The sequence below is a fragment of the Nannospalax galili genome, unplaced genomic scaffold, assembly GCF_000622305.1.
Source record: "Nannospalax galili isolate Female #2095 unplaced genomic scaffold, S.galili_v1.0 scaffold372, whole genome shotgun sequence".
Lineage (NCBI taxonomy): Eukaryota > Metazoa > Chordata > Mammalia > Rodentia > Spalacidae > Nannospalax > Nannospalax galili.
This window is the reverse complement of record NW_008332089.1, coordinates 1,366,067-1,371,977: the sequence shown is the minus strand read 5'-3', so window position 1 is coordinate 1,371,977 and position 5,911 is coordinate 1,366,067.

Genomic DNA, 5,911 nt, shown 5'->3' with positions numbered 1-5,911 from the left:
AGTTAGGTGCTTTCTGACCGGTACAGTGTAACAAAACGTGTGCACGCTCGGTGCGCGGGCCAACTGAGTTGGAACTTAAATTACAGGCGATTATCCCTGACCTTGTGCATCCACAAATGTGGTCCTCTAAGTGATGGCATAGAGAACACTTGGTAGGCGTCCCCCCGCCACATATTTTGTGCTTTTAGTAGTACTAGTGACGGTTGATGATGAAAGTTTATTTTTTAAGCCCAGGCTAGGGAGGCATCTCACATTGGAAACAGTCTGCGCAGCGTTTACAATGAATAAAACTGCATTTTAGAAATGCTAGGATCAAGTGACACCCGGGATTCCACAAAAAAAAAAAAAAAACTTTGGAAAGACTCTGACCGTGGGTGCGCAGTGTAAAGCGGATTTGAGTTTCTTCGGTTACCGCAAACGCTGCTGCTGTCTCCCCGATCGGTCGGAAGTGTGGCCGTGCGTCCGGGGCGCCCGCGTCCTCCAGCCTGGCCTCGGCTCCAAGTAGTGGGACATCCCCTCGCCGGAGCCTCGCGTGGGACGACGGCGCCCGCTCCCCGCCCTGTGCGTCTCCCCCGCGGCTGTGTCCGTGTGCACCGGCAGCCCCTGGTCCGCCCGGGTGAAGGGGGCCTGGGCAGGGTCGCGGGCGCGTTCACGGCGGACAGCAGAATGGCTCGGAAGTCGGATTGTTTATCAGGCCGGTGCAAACGTGCAGGAAAGGGGGCTATTCCTAGTGTGGAATAAGCTGCTTCCTGGAATTGTTGGTCGTATTGTAAACTTGATTTGACTTAGGAAAAACACTGGTTTCTTAAGCACATCATCTTCGTTTTCTCGCTAGATGATTTAATTGTGAAAATTGGCAAATTGTGCATTTACCCCTTGTGGCCGCTCAGTGTCTAAATCAGATTAATCACGACTTCTGTTTGTGGTTAGGAATTACATTTTCCTTTGTCTGTAATGCTTGGCAGAAAAATTACTTTTAAAAATTCAGCTAAATAAGATAAAGCACATAAGCTTTACTTTAGTGATTAAACCATTTAATGACGTCAGAATGTTTAACTGTCAAGTAATTAGAAATTTTGAATGGACTAAGCAGTTTATTTTGAAAGTACTTTTGAAACAATAAGCTTTTAAAATAGTTCCTGTCGGTTTGAGAATTCTTCTTTGCCTGGTAACAAATTTGGGGGTGAAGTGTGCAGTTTCTCACTGAGACTTGAATGCGTTCTAGCCGGCATAAAAGCAGCCTTCGTGTCCTAACTAGACAGCCCTTTGTTTTATTGGCTCTTGGCTTTGCTTGGAGCGTTTTCAGTTTTTCTTTCGTAGTGCATTCATTAGGGTGGTTATTTAAGGTTGAGGGTATATTTTGGGCTGGATCACTTATTACATAAAGGACACGACGAGTTAATACTTCCAATACTTAGGGACAAATGTAGGATTACAGATGAGGTCTTAACCTTCGGATCTTCAAGTTTTAAAGAATCTTGAGGCCATCCCTGGGAAAGAGCAATTACTACACACATTTAAAAAAAAGACTTTTCTTTGTCATGAAAATGAAACATGAAATGCAAATTATGTGTTCATAAAGTTTTTGCAGTTCAGTGTTGACAAAGTGAAGAGTAATACACAACAAATGTCAGGCAGGTGGGGGGGGCTGGGGGGGTGGAGTGTGGGAGCCGAGGCAGTCTCAGTCTGTGGTGGATATCAGAAATTGAGTATGTCCCTCAGAAGGCAACAGACATACTGTGCATTAAAGCTTTAATTTTTTTCGTTTTTTCGACCAGCCCTTTTTGATAACAAATTTTCCCTCTCCCTTAAAAATGTGACGATAGATACCTTGTGTTAAGATTCGCTTCAGCAGTTGTTTTCCATGATCGTATTTACTTCCGCTTAGGTTTCAGTGCTGGATGCAGCACACACCTGGTTTTCTTACCGTCTACTTGTTTTTCTGTTTGAGCCACCTTTGCCCATAAACACCTTGGCTTAAACTTTGCGGGGCTGTTGGTATTGAGAGGACTCAGGCTACACGGTTTTTTAACCTTGGTTTTCCTTTAGTTTGAAGAATCGTTGTTGACAGTGGTAAATACCAGTGACAAACAGATTTTATTTAAGGTGGAGAGTTAATCTGTCCGTTAGGAGCGAAGGGTTTGCTTCGTATGCAAGCCCTTGAGTTAATTGTCACAACAAGCTGCTGTTTGCCCCCAGCTCTGTCTCAGGTGTCCCTGTGTGTGGGCGCAGTGCCAGTGACCAGCCCCTGCAGAAAGTTCCTGCTTCTCTTTTGAAGTTTACCTGCTCTGTAGGTGGGAGATGGCTCTTTGCGCCTTCCCGGTTTACATGTTTTATTCTTAAAGTTGTAAAGATAACGACTAGGTCCTTGCTCGTCACTTTTCCCAGGGTATTTGGCCTCAATACTTGTGGAGAAATGACTGAGAACATCGAATTAAAACAACTTCATTTCTGTATGAGTGTGTGTGTGTGTGTGTGTGTGTGTGTGTGTGTACGTGTACATGCGCTGAGGATGATAGGCAAGGGATAGACGGCTTCAGAGCCATGTCCTTAGTCTGCATTTGACTTTTTTAGCTGCTTTTTGAACATTGTATCTCTGTTAATTATGCCATGTCACTGTCTTGGTGGGCTTCGCTAGTTTTCCATGAGATCACATGGGTTCTAGATTCTTTTTAAGGGACATAGAGTCATGTGACCAAAGACCACCAAGTTGAATAAACCGTTGAGCTTTGACTTGACCCTTAGGGAAGGAGATGCAGGTGCGCGTCGTGTGCATCGACACTGTGCTTCTCTTGCTTTGCTTTGTGTTGGTTTTGGTATTATGAGGCTTGAGTAAGCTGTTGGGTGTATTATGTGGGCAAACCTTTTATAAACCGAATGGTTGAGCTGCACTTTCCATCTTGCCTGAGAATTTCTGTGCAGCTTGTTTGACATGTACTTGTAAGCAACGTCTCTGTGGATGGAATGTGCTGTGACATCGTTGGGTTTTTTGTTTGTTGATAACTTAGAAGGTAGCCACCCAGCAACTTTGTGCTTGCTGTTAGTATGTGAACTGTTATGGAAATAGTTAAGAATCTATTTTAAGGCCAAGGGGGTGGATGATGGGGAATTGGACCTGTGTTATGAGGTCATAATTAGCTGTATGTGGTTGAAAGGACTTGATTATTTCTTTTTTATCCCTTTTTTATATGACGTTAAGACAAATCAGTATGAATTTTAAGTAACATTTTTTCTTGCAATGAGATCTTTCAGGAAATGGACGTACCTTTTTAAAAATTGACATTTCTCCAGTTTGAGGGACTAAGAACTGCTAGATTATTTGATGTCCAAGTAAAATTTCTTACAGTGTTATTTTCACTTATTAGGAAAGCAAAATGCACATAGCCACCAAACTTAGGAGTCAGTATAGTTTGCTATGGTAGGTACTGTGACTCCTTTAAGAAACAGTATAAATACAGCCCCAGTTTATGTCTGGTGCTACTTTTTATGGAGCTATCACTATATTTGACAATGGAACATTATTTGATCTGTTTCTTTCTGCCTGGTTAGAATTGCTTCATTGTAGGTGTCCCCGCAGAGCCTGGCAGTGGACACCCTCTCAGATGTATGTTGAATTCAAAAGCAGGCCAGCACTCACTATATTCCTTTTGATTTCTGGTCTGTCTAAGAACAAGTGTATGTGTGAATGTATTGAAATGAGAGTACAGAGGGGAAATTAAGAGACAGCAATACTAAGCCAGCAGGGTGACAGACGCTCTTTAATCCCAGCACTTGGGCGGCAGAGGCAGGCAGATCTTTGTGCGTTTGAGGCCAGCCCAGTTTACTTAGCAAGTTCCAGGTTAGCCAAGGCTACATAGGAAGAGGCTGTCTCAAAAGAAAGAAAAAGAGAAACTTAATACTTTAAAGAAGTTAAGCAATTTTGTAATAATGATCGCTTTGGACACTTAAAAAAAAAAAAGAAACGTATTTTTTTCTTAAAAAGACTTCCTGCCTTTTCTGCAACGTCACTGTTTGCAGCACTTGTCCTGAAGATGCCTTAGTCTTAATTTTACTTTATTGTCATTAATGTGAGTGGGAATCAAAATTCCTTTGCTTAAGTAGTACAGTTTTTAGCCGTCCTTATGCCAGAGGCTCAGCCGTAAACTGGCAGAAAAATCTGCCAGTGCATATCTTAGTTCTTGAAAGTTTTGTCATTTATGGAACTACTTAGGTAAATATTTTTTGGCATTCATCACTAAAGTCAACAATACACATTCCATCCTGCAAAGCACAATGTACAGGAAAGATTTGTCCCCAAGTACAACTTTGGTGTAGTCAAGAGAAATAAGGACCAGTTAAATGCTTTGACAGATGGTTTAACACAAATAACAGTTTTGTTTTGTTTTGTTTTGTTTTAAAGCAGGGTCTCCCTGTAGCCCCTGCTGCCCTGGAACTCACTATGTAGATCAGGCTGGCCTTGAACTCACAGAGATCTGCCTGCCTCTGCCTCCCAAGTGCTGGGACTACAGGCATGTGCCACCACGCCTGGCTACAAATAACAGTTTTTTTTAATCCAGGTGGATCTTTAAACTGATTTTGAAACAATACCATTACTAAGAAAGCAGAAGACTAATAGATTGTAATTTCTAGTTAACTGACATCACTTATTAAAAGGAATCTATTTCTCTGCCAATAACAGTGATTAAAACTTTATTTTTTTTTTTTAAAATAGATAGCTTGCAGAAGGAAAATAAGCGATTTGCTCAGGATTCTTGTAATCAGCAAATGATTGCTTAGTATTTTGTTCTTTAAGCCATTTTTCAGTTTCCTGAAGTAGAAACTCAAGTTTGAAAATCCAGCAATCCTATCAGGTCTAACAAAAATTTTGTTATGTTTATATTGTTGCTTCGTATATAGCTTTTATCTGTTTTGTTGAGCTAGATTTTGTGATCTGTGAAATCATTTACTGTAACATTACTGCTGCTTATGTGAGAAGAGCTTGTCAGGTTCAGGTTGTTTTGGATCCTTCTCAAAGGAAGTGGAGTGTCAGAAAAACTATCCACAAACAGTTAAATCCCTGAAGTGGCCCTGTGTTATGGGCATTATTATATAAGGAAAAAGCCAGTGTGAGAGTGCGCACGTCTGAAAGAAGACCTGCGGTGGTGAGTGTGGGCCCGCCATGAGGTCTTTGAGAGTGCTGGACTGGTGAACTGAAGAGGAGGCAGGAGGCAGGAGGCAGGATTTGGAAGTCAAGAGGAGTCTGCAAGGCCCCAGGGTTGAAGAGGAAGTTGTAGCTTCTTAAGCTTTGGTTTTGGCTTTAGTGCAGGGCAAGTCCCTTTAGAGTCTGGGGTGTGAGCACCTTGGTCAGTAGCAACTTACTGGGGGATTGATTTTATGGTTTGAAATATGTAGGAAAAATAAACTAAAATGTATTTATTACAGTCTAAGAGTACAGCTAGGAAAAATGACACCCTAGAAATGCAGTCTTTAAAATGTGAAACTTTTTATAAACTTCAGTGTAGTATTGTTTACTGTGTTTTGGAATTATCTTACAGAGCATAGGCATGAAATGAAGAAAGTATTTTGTGAATGTGTTTTAGTGGAGGCAAAATTGGAGAAGTGTCAAAGTGATCACAATATTTCAGTAGTGCCAGATACCTGAGGTCTGAGGTCGGCCTCATTGCAATGGTACATGGTACAGACCGACGGAAGTCTGGACAGGGTGGTACCCATCCCTGTCCCAAGCCAAGTTGGATGTAGCAGGGTCAGAGCAGGACACTCCTGTGCACTATTTTATGATGTGCCACTCTTGCAGGTGGACCTGGAAGGGAGGGAAGACTCCTAGAGCATTTCCGTCTGCTGAAGAGAGTGCTTTGGGTGTGTGCGTAAAAGGAGCTGTACTGCTGCTCATTCTGTGATATGTTGGCTTCCA